This window comes from Hyperolius riggenbachi, chromosome 9 (assembly GCF_040937935.1).
Source record: "Hyperolius riggenbachi isolate aHypRig1 chromosome 9, aHypRig1.pri, whole genome shotgun sequence".
In the NCBI taxonomy this organism is placed as follows: domain Eukaryota; kingdom Metazoa; phylum Chordata; class Amphibia; order Anura; family Hyperoliidae; genus Hyperolius; species Hyperolius riggenbachi.
Genome location: NC_090654.1, coordinates 18209632 through 18228031, shown reverse-complemented (window position 1 = coordinate 18228031; position 18400 = coordinate 18209632). Strand labels below are relative to the sequence as shown.

The following is an 18400-nucleotide window of genomic DNA, read 5'->3' as shown; positions in this document are numbered from 1 at the left end:
ATGGGCACTTTAAGACCAAGCAACGTTTTCTTTTACCAGAATAAGCTGACGATGGAACGAAAATAGATTAAAAAAATGGAACGTTTCTTTTCACCATTTTGACCGAAAAGTTGGCCAAACACAGACCAGGAAAAGTTTTTAATAGAACATGGTGAAAGCATTAAGGGATCGGCAGCTGCATAACTTTATGCTGCATCGGTTGGCGCAACATTATTGGTAATGGCGTTCCAATCGATTTTTGATCAGTGTGATGTCTGGCATATAAATCGGTATCAATTGTGCAAGGCAGCAAAACGATCGCTACTCAATCTCCAGTCACTGGAATACCTCTGCAGTTTCCTGCATTGTACGCTTAGATTTATATATCAAACCGTCCGGCAGACTGAGATTGGATGACCTGATTGAATAGTGTGTGCAGAACGGGCAGACCTCCCTTCACACAGCAAATCACCAGAGCGCATACAACAATCATGCTGGGCATACACAAGACAATAACAGCCCAATACGTTTAGCGTTCGATCGCATGGCGCTGATGAGTACTATGACTCATCAGCAGCCTTATCCATTATCGATCGGACTGTGAACAATTGGTACGATACCATACAGCCGTTACAGCCTCGCTGCCACCCCCTCCAGCACAATCAGCTGCTCAAAAATCGTCTTAAAAGTTTATCAGCCCCGTGAATCAATCGCCAGCAGATTTCATTGACCAGGAGAATTGCTAAGTGTATGGCCAGTGTGAAATCGTACAGAGCATACAGAGTAGTGAATGCAGCTACAGTAACAGCTCTGTCACAGCAGCGTGGGAACCTCACAGCTGGAGGCTATAACCGCCCGGAAAACAATTCCCCACCTCAGAGACTCACCTAAGACAGGGAAGGCCCCCCCCAGACTCTCTGCCCACCTGTGTCGCAGGAGGTCCCCCTCAGCCATCGATGCTCCTCTCCACCGCCGACCGTGTGTCACAAGAAAGAATTCCCCCAGCAGCAGCAGCAGCACATCCTGATATTTACTCTCCCGGATCTCCACCCTCCCCCTCGCCGTGCAGAAAAACCTGCAGATATTTCCCCGAGCTAGTCAGACTGAACCAGCGACTCACCGACCCTACGTCCATCAGCGCAACTTCCTACTACATTTCACAACAAGCCATTACCCCGGACATTTCACAAGAACTCGCAACTCCCTCTTCACTTTTCAAGCGAATTTCTCGCTGAGACAAACAGCGACTTCAAATCTGGCAACGCAAACATGAACTTGATGAGCCAGGATAAAGTGTTAAAGGAAACCTGTAGTGACACTAAAGCTGAGTATCCACAGCCGTAACGCCAAGCGTCGTCGGCATCGTCGTAAACGAACGGTCACGTAAATGATAGTTTCCACGATAGCGGCAAGATTCGCAAAAGGCAATGGGGATTGAAACGATCCTCTGTGATTTAATCCTACACAGCTGACGGTCAAAGGTGAACAATCGTCACGGGTGGTGCACGCTGTGAAACATCGTTGATATTTCATTAAATTATGTTGTGTGATATCGTGAAAAAAAATTGCGTTTTGGGTACAGACCCTTAGGTAGCCATTTTAACTTACCCGGGGCTTCTTCCGGTGTTCCGACGTGATAACCTACACGACGAATTTGCCTACATCCACTATCAAACGTATAGCAGGAGGGTTAGGGTTGGGGGAGGGGAAGGGATAGTAAAAGTCTATGGGATGTAGGTTAGTTCGACGTGTAGGATACACTGTTGGAGCACCGGCCCCACTGTAGTTGTCCTAGGTGGACAAAACACCTGTGGATGCGTGTACCCCTAATACACACATCCAATTTTGACTGCCCAATAATTGGCCAATTTTATTACTTCCATGTAGTATGAGATCTTACCTACATAACACGTTCATAGTATTCACACTCTGTTGACCCTTATACTACAGGAAGTTGGTAATGTTGGTCAGCGATTCTCCAATCAAAATTGGATATCTGTGTGCACGCGAAAGCGATTCAGTGCTGCAGCTGCTTAGGGCCCGATCCACAGGCGACCAGGATCATTAGGGAGCCTTGCCCTAAGACTCCTTACTGTTTCATATTCTGACTTGAGCCGGGATTCAAACCCTGGTCAAAGGCTCAAATCCCACCTCTAAGGCAACAGCCTTACCAGCATGCTATCCGATTGTATTTTACTATTGGGCAATGGGTAATACAATAGCACAATATTGGTAAATTATACCATTTTACCATCTTACCCTATTGCTGCCCCTATTGCCTAACCCTAACCTACCCCCCCCCCCCCCCCCCCCCCAGCAATAGAAGGACACAGAGGTTGGTCATTGTACACAGAACATGCCTCTATGTCCTAATAGGATTTGATAAACACGCCAGGTGGATCGTTCAGAAACAGCCTTATCAGTCCGCCGACAGACTGTACACACACTGTACTGTCTGCTGAAAACCCGCCCAGCGGGAGGTGCTGACGGACCAGTCGTTGGCTGCAGTCAGGCGTGTGTACGAGCCTTAAGCCTCATCTACACTGTACAATTTTCCATCAGATAGACCAGGGGTAAGGAACGTATGGCTCGGGAGCCAGATGCGGCTTTTTTGATGGCTACATCTGGCTCACAGACAAATCAGTAGGGGTTGATTCACTGATACACTGCTCAAGCAGCGCAAATAAAATAGTGTAGCAGCACAAGTAAAAATTTACTCGTGCTGCCCCAAAATTAACAGCAACTCCAATTGTCCCACTCCGGATCCTGTCAGGTCCAGTGACTTTGTAGGATGAGATCCCCGCATTTTGATTGGCGCAATAGGCTGCCTGTCACTTGACAAGCAGCCTTATTAGGCCAAAGTGCGAGGATCTCATCCTACAAAGGGAATCAACCCCCAAGTCAGCTAGCTGATTGTACAAGCTGTTAGTCGGTATTTCTCCTCTCTGGCTCTCTGGGAAATTGCTGATGTTGCTGTAACCCAAGAGAAGCTGAAGACGTGTCTGACACTTCCGCTGCCCAGCGGGATCAACTGCGTACACATCACCATGGCAACAGGGATGTGAGCCCTACTGTCCCAGTTTGAAACCTATTGTGTGGCTCTCACAGAATTACATTTTAAAATCTGTGGCGTTCATGGCTCTCTCAGCCAATAAGGTTCCTGACCCCTGAGATGGACGGATCTATTAGATAGATCTAATAAGAAATTGCATCGTGTGTAGACGTCCAAATTGTTTCAGATCAATTTTGCAAAAGATTTTGCTTTGATAAGTACCCGAAATCTATTGCAAAATCTAACGCAATCCGATTGGACCGGTTGCAAATGATCCGTCTAATAGATCCGATGGAAAAATCAATGGGCTGGCTCATGACAGTGCAAAATAAGAAATATAAACAAATATTGTATGTTGTGTGCCAACCTTTACATTGCATTCTCTGATTTGAATCAAACTACAGACTAAATTTGATTTTTTGCGCGGTTTCATCCATGCCCCTAAACAAGGTCGATCAAAAGTTGTTGGAAAAGTTTGGGACAGTTTAGAAGCAGATTCAGTCCTGACCGTGCAATCCTCATAGCGGCGCTGACCCGTGCGATCTCACCTCTGGCGTACTCCTGCGGTTATGAAGGGAGATGGCGACAAGCTTAACAGGTGTTGGAAAAATTGTCAGGACAAGGAGAGCATCTGAGAGCAAACATAGAGAAGGAAATTACACTGCTAGTGGCTCAAACAGCACCTGTCAGACCCCATCGCCCTGGTTACTGCCCTCCGGCAACACGTCAAACCAGTTCTCAGCAACAACCACCCTCGGTAAACGCAATGCGAGTGTAATGTCCACAACCAGCACGCTACCTCTGCTGTACTCAGGATCTGATAATTATCTGTCCCCAACACGCTGATTCCTTCCTGAAACCAGCAATGAATGAGAACCGGGCACCACTGTGGTGTTGAGGTTAGCACAGAGTTTGTATGTTCTCCCCATGGCTGCGTGGGTTTCCTCTGGGCACTCCGATTTCCTCCCACATCTCAAAAACATACAGATAATTGAATTGGCTTCCCCCTAAATTGACCCTAGACTACGATACATACGTAGACATATAACTATGATAGGATTGGATTGTGAGTTCCTCTGAGGACAGTCAGTGACATTACTACCGTATGTACTCTGTAAAGTGCTGCAGAAGAGATGTGCACTATATAAATACATAATAATAATAATATGGTAGGACATTAGACTATAACTATGGTAGGGATATTAGACTGTGAGCTCCTCTGAGGACAGTCAGTGACATGACTATGTACTCCGTACAGTGCTGCAGGAGATGTCAGTGCTATATAGATACATAATATGGTAGGACATTAGACTATGACTATGGTAGGATTAGATTGTGAGCTCCTCTGAGGACAGTCAGTGACATGACTATGTACTCTAATGTGCTGCAGGAGATATCAGTGCTATATAAATACATAATAATAATATGGTAGGACATTAGACTATAACTATGGCCTGATTAGACTTTGAGCTCCTCTGAGGACAGTCAGTGACATGACTATATACTCTGTAATGTGCTGCAGGAAATGTCAGGGCTATATAAATACATAATAATAATATGGTAGGACATTATGCTATGACTATGGTAGGATTAGACTGTGAGCTCCTCTGAGGACAGTCAGTGACATGACTATGTACTCTGTAATGTGCTGCAGGAGATGTAAGTGCTATATAAATACATAATAATAATATGGTAGGACATTAGACTATGACTATGGTAGGATTAGAGTGTGAGCTCCTCTGAGGACAGTCAGTGACATGACTATATACTCTGTAATGTGCTGCAGGAAATGTCAGGGCTATATAAATACATAATAATATGGTAGGACATTAGACTATGACTATGGTAGGATTAGAGTGTGAGCTCCTCTGAGGACAGTCAGTGACATGACTATATACTCTGTAATGTGCTACAGGAGATGTCAGTGCTATATAAATACATAATAATAATATGGTAGGACATGACACTATGACTATGGTAGGATTAGATTATCTCTCTCTCTGCTGATTCACATGCCTGAGTGGCTGCAGAGGGCATATTCCGGGCGCAGTGATATCGAGGCGCCGCTGGCATCTGCAGGCACGGCTATCGGCGGTGGAAATGAGCCAGGACCCGGCAATAAGAAAATAGCTGTCTATTCCCAGCCCTGGCGTGCGTAATGGCGAACAGGCTGGAACAATATACGCTTATTACGGCGTGTTATTGTCACAATCCGCCGCTGATACCACGCAGGGCATCCAGGAGGGTTCAACCGACTGAGAACGGAGGATTCTAAAATCACCCCCAAAAACTGACAAAGTCAAGTCGGCCAAACCTCAGAGGACCTGTAGTGAAAGAAATGTAATCAATAAAATTGCATTTTTGTTTTTACAATATTCATTTATAAATAATTTAGTCAACATTTGCCTCTTGAAATATCTTTCCGCTCCCTGATTTACTTTCTAAAACTTTTTCAGGTGATCGCTGCGGAATGTTAGTCCTGTCAGGTGATCTCTGCGGAATGTTAGTCCTGTCAGGTGATCTCTGCGGAATGTTAGTCCTGTCAGGTGATCTCTGCGGAATATTAGTTTACTTTGAAAGTTCCGAAGCCAGTACAAAATATACCTGGTCTCCCAGAATGTTTAGGGGAGGAAAGTTTCACATGGCTAATTAGCATAGGCTAAGCTTTACTATATTTATGTATGCATATGACTATGGAAGGATTAGAGTGTGAGCTCCTCTGAGGACAGTCAGTGACATGACTATGTGCTCTGTAAAGTGCTGCATAAGGTGTCAGTGCTATATAAATACATAATAATAATATGGGAGGACATAGGATCTAGGATTAGATTGTGAGCTCCTCTGAGGACAGTCAGTGACATGACTGTGTACTCTGTAAAGTGCTGCAGGAGATGTCAGTGCTATATAAATACATAATAATAATATGGTAGGACATTAGACTATGACTATGGCAGGATTAGAGTGTGAGCGCCTCTGAGGACAGTCAGTGACATGACTATGTACTCTGTAAAGTGCTGCAGGAGATGCCAGTGCTATATAAATACATAATAATAATATGGTAGGACATTAGACTATAACTAAGGTAGGGATTAGATTGTGAGCTCCTCTGAGGACAGTCAGTGACATGACTATGCACTCTGTAATGTGCTGCTGAAGAGGTCAGTGCTATATAAATACATTATAATAATATGGTAGGACATTAGACTATGACTATGGTAGAGATTAGATTGTGAGCTCCTCTGGGGACAGTCAGTGACATGACTATGTACTTTGTAAAGTGCTGCAGAAGATGTCAGTGCTATATAAATACATAATAATACAGTAGGATTTTAGACTATAGTACTATGGTAGGATTAGAGTATGAGCTCCTCTGAGTACAGTCTGTGACATGAGTCTGACTATGTACTCTGTAAGGATCTGCAGAAGAGATCAGTGCTATATACGGTAAATACACAATAATATGGTAGGACATTAGACTATAACTATAACCATACTGCTTACGGGGTTGGAGGAACAATATCTGGGCCGGGACTAGTGATGGGCTCACGGGTAGAACATTTGCTGAATCTGTTAGTCTAATAAGGCTTAAAGAGAACCCGAGGTGGGTTTGAAGAATATTATCTGCATACAGAGGCTGGATCTGCCTATACAGCCCAGCCTCTGTTGCTATCCCAAACCCCCCTAAGGTCCCCCTGCACTCTGCAATCCCTCATAAATCACAGCCACGCTGCTGACAAACAGCTTGTCAGAGCTGGCTGTGTTTATCTCTATAGTGTCAGTCTGCTGCTCTCCCCGCCTCCTGCAGAACTCCAGTCCCCGCCTGCATCCCTTCCCTCCCTGTTGATTGGAGGGAAGGGACGGGGGCAGGGACCGGAGCTATGCAGGAGGCGGAGAAGCAGCTGAGACTGACACTACAGATGTAAACACAGCCTCACAGCACGGCTGTGATTTATGAGGGATTGCAGAGTGCAGGGGGACCTTATTGGGGTTTGGGATAGCAACAGAGGCTGGGCTGTATAGGCAGATCCAGCCTCTGTATGCAGATAACATTCTTTAAACACACCTCGGGTTCTCTTTAATTGCCTCCAGTGTGTGCACGGGGACAAGAGATTAATTACCCAGATGTCCGGGCACTTCTATGCGTATCACATGCTCGGACGCGTTCCACGACTCAATACCGCGCACTTCCTCTTTCGGCCAGGGTTAGGGAGCTGCAATTTGACAGACAGGGTCATTTGGGGGGTCATGTGGGGAGTGTAGGAGGCGTGGCTGTGGAAATATCGCCGGCAGCATCACAGACTAGGAAGTCTAGCAACACAGGATCGTACGGCGCATGCGAGGCAGCGTACATTTTATGGCAGCGCAATCAGACACAGCACCGGCAATAACGGTACAGATTGCCATCAGGCTGAGTTTCCTATCAGGCGGCTCTCCCCTCCTGACGTCACTCTGCCAGTGGCATCTGTAGGGAAACCGCCCACGTGACGTCACCCACTCCAGCTAAAAACAGCCGAATCCTGTGACTGCCATCTACCGGCAAGTGACAAGCAGGAGACCCACCTGAGGCTGCTGAAGATACATCTATCAGGGCTGCTTCACATATAGGGGGGCGATAGCCAGTGATCAGCAAATCGCTAGAGCCGCGTCTCCCTATGGAGAATTCACAAGCACAAATCCGCTTCATGTCACAATTTGGAAGCGGTAGCGGAAAAAGCGCTCGATTGTCAGGGTGAAGCCGTCCTAATGGCAAAAGTAGGAAGACATCGGAGGACCCTACAACACGTCACAATGACATGCTAATAATTTCAAATCTGATTGGAGAGATCTGTTGGCTGCCATAAACTGCAGGCCGATTCCCTTTTGATTTCAGCATGAAATCTTTCGGCAGTCCCTCGAAATATTTCAGTTCCTAGCACAGCGCTGTGTAATAGGCTGGCACATTTTAAAGATTAACCACTTCCTGTCCCTGTGACGTGAAAATAAGTCTCTGCACTCTTCTGCCTACAAAATCTTAGAAAACACTGTTTATTTATCTTTGACCTGATAACAACACTACAGAGTTGAAAAGGAAAGCAAATCCCTTCTCCTCCTCCCAGGGAATTCAATGGCAGAGTTAATTACGGTAGTAAACAAGTGTAAAATACACATTCCAGGAGCAGACAGTAGCAGATTGTATACATTACTTAAAATTGTTACATCTAATACAGTATCAAAACAATTGAACTGTTTAAATAAACAGGAGGGATAGACACATAAAATGTGTGGGTTTAATGTACAATAGAACTGTTAACATCTAAGCTATAATATATGAAAGTGGATAAATTGTGTATTTTTCACTTTTTTTCCTTATTTTCCTTTTAAAATGCATAGAAAATAAGGTAATTACTAAAAACAAATAACCACAAAAAGCCTAATTTGTCCTGAATAAAACAATATATAGATCATTTTGTTGTGATGATTATTGATACAGTTATTATTGCCAAAGTGATCAGAGCTGAGCTGAACTGTGAAAATGACCAGGGTAGGGAAGTGGTTAATGTTCATCGGTTGAGATCCGCTAATAAAGCAGCACATATATAAAAGGACGGGTTTCTCCACTGACCTCACTCACAGGACCGCATTTCGTGTCCGGTCGCCGCTCTCTCTGCTACCACAGCGATATAATGATGAGGAAACAGAGGACATAACAGCCAGCACAAACATCAAGAGGCATTTCCTAATCAACTCGCCTCTCCTCAACTTCCTGACATAACACTGGTGGCTTCCAGCTCCGTATTTACTGCTGCCAAGAGAGCATTACCATTATCATGCAGAATAGAGTGAAGGCCCTTACACACGCTCAACAGCGGCCTTTTAGGCTTTCACAACTTTTGTTCTGAAACAAGTTGAAACAACTTAAAGAAAACCTGTAACTAGAAATAGTTCCCCTGGGGGGTACTCACCTCGGGTGGGGAAGCCTCCGGATCCCATCGAGGCTTCCCTCGTCCTCCTCGGCCCCACGGCGGTCTCGCTGTGCCCCACCGAATAATGGAGATGTAAATATTTACCTTCCCGGCTCCAGCGCAGGCTCAGTATCGGCTCTCCACTCGGAGATAGGCGGAAATAGTCAATCGCTGTCGGCCCGCTCTACTGCACAGACGCAAGTCTCCTGTGTAGTAGAGCGGACCCGACAGAGATCGGCTATTTCCGCCTATTTCCATGCTGAGAGCTGCAACAGCGCCCCCGCTGGAGACGGGAAAGGTAAGTATAACAAGCATTGTCAGGCTTGTCGGGGGAGGATTGCGGGAGACTTCGGGGGAGCCAGCGCTGGACTGCCTACAGCTACAGGGGAGGGGGAAGCCTCATTGGGACCCTGAGACTTCCCCCTACCGAGGTGAGTACCCCCCAGGGAACGTTTTTTTTTTTTGTTACAGAGTCTCTTTAAAAAGGTCTTTTGCTATTGTTCAAAGAGCTGATAAGACTGATAAGAAGTCAATCCAACTGTTGGATTGACTTATCAGACTTATCAGCTCTTTGAACAAGAGCAAAATACTTTTTTTTTTAGGTGTTTCAACTTGTTTCACAACAAAAGTTAAAAAAGCATGAAAGACCGCTGGTGAGCGTGTGTATGGGACTTTGAGACCATACACTAGAAGATTTTCCCTGGTAGATTCAATCACTGATCGAATCTGCCGAAGATTGATGCCCAAACATGACTGCCCAATCATACTCTGACACCAGGCAAACATTGGGGATATATATACCGTAATAGTGATGGAATGACAGCATGGTAGCATAGTGGTTAGCTCTCTCGCTTTGCAGCGCTGGGTTCCTGGTTCAAGTCCCAGACAGGGCACTATCTGCACAGAGTATGTATGTCCTCCCATGTTCCGTTGTGTCTGTGTGGGTTTCCTCCGGGCACTCTAATCCCCCCCCCCCAAAAAAAAAACAACAACATACAGATAAGGTAATTGGCTTCCCCCTAAATTGGCCCTAGACTATAATACATACATAGACATAGGGCTATCGTAGGGGTTAGATTGTGAGCTCCTCTGCAAGACAGTTTAAGTGGACCTGGACACCGGACAGGAGGAAAACAGAAATCCACCCTGTATGTATTTAGAGAGTTTAGCCTGTCTAATCCCCCCTCATCTGTGACTAATCACCAGTGTAATTTGATCTCTTAGTTGTGTCAGCTGGCTGCCTGAGCAGAGCAGCTAACTTGTAAACACAGGATGTTAACCCTGTGCCTGCTTCCATGAAAGCAGGAAGTAGACACACTGCAGATTTATGGCAGGATTTATATCAGCTGTAACAAAGAAAGGTTTTTCTTTACAATGCAGATTGCCTGGCTGTCCTGATCCTGTGCCTCAAACTTTTATCCATAGACCCTGAACAAGCATGCAGCAGATCAGATGTTTCTGACTGAAGTCTGACAAGATTAGCTGCATGCTTGTTCCAGGTGTGTGATTCAGACACTACTGCAGCCAAATAGATCAGCAGGGCTGCCAGGCAAAGGAAATACACACAACAGCCTCCATATACAGTACCTCTCACTTCATGGTGTATTTAGGAGCAGAAAGATCAGGATTCTCAGCAGGTAAAGAGTTCAGAGCGGCTTCAGAGCTGAATACACTGGATAAAATGAGCGGTTGCCCTTCTGCAGAATGGAACCGGTGAGCTGCAGGCAGTATGTGAGCGTAACAGCTGATATGAATGGAGCAGATGGCCAACAGCCCACATATCAGTCTGCAGAGATAGAGGAGAGCGATTACAGTGTGACTCACCGGCCGACGTCACCGCCAGACCGCAGCATCCACACCGCGCATCACCACTGACACAGAGGTCCCCATTAACCCCTCCACCGCCAGACCGCGCCATCCACACCGCACCATCATCAGTGACACAGAGGTCCCCATTAACCCCTCCACCACCAGAGCGCACCATCCTCAGTGACACAGAGGTCCCCATTCACCCCTCCACCGCCAGAGCGCGCCATCCTCAGTGACACACAGGTCCCCATTAACCCCTCCACCGCCAGACCGCTCATCAGTGACGCAGAGGTCCCCATTAACCTTTCCACCGCCAGACCGCGCCATCCTCAGTGACACAGAGGTCCCCATTAACCCCTCCACCGCCAGACCGCGCCATCCTCACCACCAGGGCTGTGGAGTCGAGGAGTGGGGACAATTTTGGGTGCCTGGAGTCAGAGGTTTCATAAACTGAGGAGTCGGATGATTTTTGTACCAACTCCACAGCCCTGCTCATCACACATCACCAGTGACACAGAGGTCCCCACTAACGTTACAATTTCCCAAACGATCGACCATCCAATTGGATCATTGCCACCAATCTGACCACTCAAAATAATCTTTCAGATATTCAGAGCGATTGACAGAACAATCGTTCCTCTTCAATCGGCACCATTAACCGTACCTGATCCGATAGATCATACAGACAATCGTTTGGAAGATTTTTCCATTAGGGCCTGAGCCCACTAAAGCAGTTGTGCGCAGTTGTGTCCGCTTCTGTCCGTTTTTCCTCGTTTTTCAGCATCTGTAACGTTGATGTGTTGCTGAAAAGCGGACACAACTGCGCACAACTGCGTTAGTGGGCTCAGGCCCTAATAGGCGCTGTAATATTAATAAAAAATGATCTCTTCATGGCAATCAGCAGCCAGTTAGAAGTTCCTGTAAAAGGCTGTAAGCTCAAACGACTCTTCTCTGAAACCATGGCAACCAGACTTTGTGGACTCAGTTTGGGTTGCTGTTGCTAAGAGACGGGCTTGAGGTGATATTCTGGCTCTGCAGGAAGCGAATCTGCTGTGAGCAGAACCAAAATCCATCCAGAATTGCTCGCCGGTCTGCAGGCGTAATCAGGTGTTGATTATATGCAAGGAATATATCGGACGTGTGTATGTACCTCGATCACTCGACAACGGCTTGACCGATTTGAACAAAACTTGGTACACAGATCCCTTACTACCTGGGACGACATGTTCTGGGGGTTTCGCCCCCCCCCCCCTTTGCACACGTGGGCGGAGCTACAAACAGCAAATCAGATCTTACCCATTCATGCCAATGGAAAAAATGTAAAAGGCTGCCATTCTCACAGTAATCAAGCCAGAGTCCCCACACTTGGCACAGGTGGTCACTTGGTGACTGAAGTTACAAATCCAGAAAAAGTGGGCGGAGCATAAAACAGTCAATCAAATTTCAGCCATTCATTTTACATGTGAAAATGTAAACTGCAGCCATTCTGTTGGCAGAGGCTTCAAACTTGCCAGTTAGTCACTGTATGACTGGGATTATTATTCAGGAAAGTGGGTGGAGCCTACAACAGCCAATCTAAATTCACCAATAGGTTTGGAAGGGGAATATTTACCTTGCTGCCATTCTTAAAGTGGACTCAAATTAAAAATACAAGATTTCAGAAATAAAATCTATTTTCTAAATTATAATAATAAATAACAGCCTTTTTTTCAGCTGCATGATGACAAATAAAAAATATTTTACATTTATTGGAGGAACCCCTCCCTTCCTTTCATATTGCCGGGACAGAATCCAGCAGACTGGTGGAGTAGGTGGTGTCTGGCAATGGAGGAATTGCTAATGGCTGCCACCTGTATAACCCTAGTTATGAAAAGAGAAGGGTGAAAAGCATGCACTGAAATGCTCATAGGCTTGAAGGAGTGTTTATTTATCTTTGTATGTTTCAGAGTGGTGCAACTAAATATTTTGAATTAAAAAAATTGTTTGGTTTGGGTCCGCTTTAAGGTGGCCACTAACGGTCCAATTTCTAGCGAAAAATCGTTTGAGCGATCAGAAATTCTGATCGGATTGGTTGTAAACAATCTCAGTTGATGGGCATAATTGATTATGAACGATTATAAAAATAGTCATCAGATTGGATTTTTGTCAAACCAAAATATGGATTGTTCTTGTTGGTTGTGATAGATAGGAGGCAAAGATTGGTTTGTTGATGGTGTAGTGAACGATTTTTATTCCGATCAGAATTTCCGATCGCTCAAACAATTTTTCGCTAGAAATTGGACCGTTAGTGGCCACTGGCCACCTTTACACTGTTAATGGCAGAGGCCTCAAACCCAGTCGGTCATTGGGTGACTGGGGTGCAAATTCACTAAAGGGGGCGGAGCCACAAACAGCCAATCAGATTTGTTTGCTTGATTTCAATGGGAAAATTTAAGCTGCTTCCATTCTCATATTATCAATGCCAAGAACCGCCCCCCCCCTTGCATCACCCTGCCCCATGCACGCCTCCAGGACTTCTCATGAGCTGCTCCAACACTATGGAACTCCCTACCTCTACCCATTAGGGGTTCCCTCACCTTCAACATCTTTAAGAAGGCCCTAAAAACTTACTTTTCACTCTGGCCTACCACCCTTCACATTCACAAGAGCTCTAATCCCACAGCTGAACTCTGGTCCCCTACCTTTTCTGTCCCTACCTCTCTCTCTAGATTGTAAGCCTTCAGCCAGGGTCCTCCTCCTTATGTCTCCTACCTGTTCACACACCTCCATTACCGTACACCCATGCTATGGATCTGAGTGAACTGGACTTGCCTAATCTCCATGTTCCCATCTAGTGACTGAGGCCCGGTGCACACCAAAACCCGCTAGCAGATTCGCAAAATGCTAGCACATTTTAAAACACTTTTTTTTTTATTTTTCTGAGGCGTTTTGCGGATTGCTGCTGCGGATTTCAGTGTAGTACATTTCATATATTGTTACAGTAAAGCTGTTACTGAACAGCTTCTGTAACAAAACCGCCGGCAAAACCGCTCTGATCTGCCATTTTTCAGAGCGGTTTGCGTTTTTCCTATACTTTACATTGAGATTGAGGCAGAAACGTCTCCGCAATCCAAAAAATGCCTCACCCCGGGAGGATTAGTTTCTGCAAAACTGTGGTGTGCACACCCCCATTGAAATGCATTACCCTAGCGTATCAGCAGCCGCAAGCGGCTGCAGAAACGCTCAAAGGGCCGCTCGGTGTGCCCCAGCCCTGACTAAGCATTACCTGGTACTCATACTGTGCTGCGTGATCTGGTCTTTCTTGTATTCCTGTATTGTCTTATTGCTGTATGTCACCCCTAAATATTGTCTGTAACCCTTACTAATGTCCAGCGCTGCGTAATATGTTGGCGCTTTATAAATACAATAAATAAACTAAATAAGAACCCCAAAGCTCAAGAACTTAGTCATTGAGTTATTGTGTGTTAAGGTTAGAAAGAGTAGTCAGACCCAACAACTACCAAACACAAACCTGGGCAACACAGGGTCTTCAGCTAGTATTATATATTATAATGTGACAAGCACAGCTCCTGTATCAGCCTCTGATTATATCCATTATATGATGGAGAATATTATAATGTAACAGGCACAGCTCATGTCTATTAGCTTCTGATTATATCCATGCATGCATTATATGCAGGGCTGTGGAGTCCGTATGAAAACTATCAGACTCCAACTCATCAGTTTAGGAGACCACCGACTCCAACTCTGACTCCACGGCCCTGATTATATGATGGATAATATTATATATTATGATGTGACAAGCACAGCTCCTGTCTGTTATGCATTATATGATGGATAATATTATAATGTGACAAGCACAGCTCCTGTCTATCAGCTGCTGATTATATCCATTCATGCATTTTATGATGGATAATATTATATATTATAATGTGACAAGCACAGATCCCGTGTATTATCTGCTGAATATATCCATACATGCATTATATGATGGATATTATATATTATAATGTGACAGGCACAGCTACTATCATGTATTATATGATGGGTGATATTATATTTTATAATGTGACAGGCACAGCTCCTGTGTATTATCTGCTGATTATATCCATTCATACATTATATGATGGATACTATTATATATTATAATGTGACAAGCACAGCACCTGTTTATCTTGCATTATATGATTGGTGATCTTATAATGTAACAAGCACAGCTCCCGTGTATTATGTGCTGATTACATGCATGCATGATATGATGGATATTATATATTATAATGTGACAGGCACAGCTCCTATCATGTATTATATGATGGGTGATATTATATATTATAATATGACAGGCACAGCTCCTATCGTGCATTACAGTGGAGGAAATAATTATTTGACCCCTCACTGATTTTGTAAGTTTGTCCAATGACAAAGAAATGAAAAGTCTCAGAACAGTATCATTTCAATGGTAGGTTTATTTCAACAGTGGCAGATAGCACATCAAAAGGAAAATAGAAAAAATAACCTTAACCTCCCTGGCGGTTTATTTATTTTGCCAGGGAGGCTGCAATGTGTTTTTTTTTAAATTAAAAAAAAAATATTTCATGCAGCCAACTGAAAGTTGGCTGCATGAAAGCCCACTAGAGGGCGCTCCGGAAGCGTACTTTCGATCGCCTCCGGCAATCGAAAGTAACAAGATAGGCCGCAATGAGCGGCCTATCTTGTTTCGCTTTCCTCGTCGCCATGGCGACGAGCGGAGTGACGTCATGGACGTCAGTCGACGTCCTGACGTCAGAGCCGCCCGATCCAGCCCCTAGCGCCGGCCGGAACTGTTTGTTCCGGCTGCGCTGGGCTCGGGCGGCTGGGGGGACCCTCTTTCGCCGCTGCACGTGGCGGATCGCCGCGGAGCGGCGGCGATCGGGCAGCACACGCGGCTGGCAAAGTGCCGGCTGCGTGTGCTGCTTTTTTCAGAATGGAATTCGGCCCAGCAGGGCCTGAGCGGCGACCTCCGGCGGCATACCCCGAGCTCAGCTCGGGATTACCGCCAAGGAGGTTAAATAAAAGATAGCAACTGATTTGCATTTCATTGAGTGAAATAAGTTTTTGAACCCTCTAACAATAAAAGACTTAATACTTAGTGGAAAAACCCTTGTTTGCAAGCACAGAGGTCAAACGTTTCTTGTAATTGGTGACCAAGTTTGCACACATTTTAGGAGGAATGTTGGTCCACTCCTCTTTGCAGATCATCTCTAAATCCCTAAGGTTTCGAGGCTGTCTCTGTGCAACTCTGAGCTTGAGCTCCCTCCATAGGTTTTCTATTGGATTAAGGTCCGGAGACTGACTAGGCCACTCCATGACCTTAATGTGCTTTTTCTTGAGCCACTCCTTTGTTGCCTTTGCTGTATGTTTTGGGTCATTGTCGTGCTGGAACACCCATCCACGACCCATTTCCAATTTCCTGGCAGAGGGAAGGAGGTTGTCGTTCAGGATTTCACGATACATGGCTCCGTCCATTTTCCCGTTAATGCGATTAAGTTGTCCTGTGCCCTTAGCAGAAAAACACCCCCAAAGCAAAATGTTTCCACCCCCATGCTTGACGGTGGGGACGGTGTTTTGGGGGTCATAGGCAGCATTTTTCTTCCTCCAAACACAGCGAGTTGAGTTAATGCCAAAGAGCTCTATTTTGGTCTCATCAGACCACAGCACCTTCTCCCAGTCACTCACAGAATCATTCAGGTGTTCATTGGCAAACTTCAGACGGGCCTGCACATGTGCCTTCTTGAGCAGGGGGACCTTGCGAGCCCTGCAGGATTTTAATCCATTGCGGTGTAATGTGTTTCCAATGGTTTTCTTGGTGACTGTGGTCCCTGCTAATTTGAGGTCATTCACTAACTCCTCCCGTGTAGTTCTAGGATGCTTTTTCACCTTTCTCAGAACCATTGACATCCCACAAGGTGAGATCTTGCGTGGAGCCCCAGAGCGAGGTCGATTGATGGTCATTTTGTGCTCCTTCCATTTTCGAACAATCGCACCAACAGTTGTCACCTTCTCTCCCAGCTTCTTGCTAATGGTTTTGTTGCCCATTCCAGCCTTGTGCAGGTCTACAATTTTGTCTCTGACATCCTTGGACAGCTCTTTGGTCTTTCCCATGTTGGAGAGTTTGGAGTCTGCTTGGTTGATTGATTCTGTGGACAGGTGTCTTTTATACAGGTGACTAGTTAAGACCGGTGTCCTTAATGAGGGTGACTAATTGAGTAGAAGTGTCTAACCACTCTGTGGGAGCCAGAACTCTTAATGGTTGGTAGGGGTTCAAAAACTTATTTCACTCAATGAAATGCAAATCAGTTGCTATCTTTTATTTAAGGTTATTTTTTCGATTTTCCTTTTGATGTGCTATCTGCCACTGTTAAAATAAACCTACCATTGAAATGATACTGTTCTGAGACTTTTCATTTCTTTGTCATTGGTCAAACTTACAAAATCAGTGAGGGGTCAAATAATGTTTTTCTCCACTGTATATGATGGGTGAGATTATATATTATACCGTGACAGGCACAGCTATTATCTTGTTTTATCTGATGGGTGATATTATATATTATAATGTGACAGGCAAAGCTCCTATCATGTATTACCGGTATATGATGGGTGAAGCTCCTATCATGTATTATATGATGGGTGATATTATAATGTGACAGGCACAGCTCCTATCATGCATTATATGACGGGTGATATTATATATTATAATGTGACAGGCACAGCTCATATCATGTATTATATGATGGGTGATATTATATATTATAATGTGACAGGCACAGCTCCTATCATGCATTATATGACGGGTGATATTATATATTATAATGTGACAGGCACAGCTCCTATCATGTATTATATGACGGGTGATATCATATATTATAACGTGACAGGCACAGCTCCTATCCTATCATGCATTATATGACGGGTGATATTATATATTATAATGTGACAGGCACAGCTCCTATCATGCATTATATGATGGGTGATATTATATATTATAATGTGACAGGCACAGCTCCTATCATGCATTATATGATGGGTGATATTATATATTATAATGTGACAGGCACAGCTGCTGATAATATGCATTAACAGTATATTGCATTATAATATATATTGCCCCCGGGGCTGTACGGGACCCACCTGCAGGCCACCGTTCTCCGCCACATTCCGCCGCTGCTCCAGTCTCTCGGCTCCCCATCTGCCCGCCCGGCGCCCGCACCTCCCGGATTCTCTATCACGGATACGCCACCGCGCATGCGCGTTACGCACATCAGCTGGAGCGGCACTGCGCATGCGCTGGGCTCAGCACACCGGGAGGGCGGGGCGGGGAGATTAGAGTGTGTGCGCTGCAGCCAGCCCTGTGCTGATCTCACTATGGGAGAAGAAGGCTGGCCTGGAATACTGACTATATTATATGATAGCCGTCATGTGCCAATACCAGGCTGCCCATTACTCCTCACTGACACACTGCTCATTGGCAGCTCACTGACATGTCCCTGACAAACTGCTCACTGAGATCTCATTGACACCCTGCCCACTGACCAGGGCAGTTTCTAGGCTAAATTTCACCCAGTTCGAGAGTCAAAAAATT

The 18400-nt window shown here is 45.2% G+C and overlaps 1 protein-coding gene across 5 annotated transcripts in view; it reads right to left on the bottom strand.

The window, feature by feature from the left end:
• The window catches only part of SGSM3 (small G protein signaling modulator 3), a 72617-nt gene extending 54567 nt beyond the window's left edge, over positions 1-18050 (bottom strand). Inside the window, exon 1 of one of the 5 annotated variants that reach the window (XM_068252034.1) lies at positions 17950-18050. The gene's annotated coding sequence lies outside the window, so the exon portion shown is untranslated. The other 4 variants (XM_068252037.1, XM_068252038.1, XM_068252035.1 and 1 more) reach the window with 4 other exon arrangements.
• Positions 18051-18400: the final 350 nt, after the last annotated feature.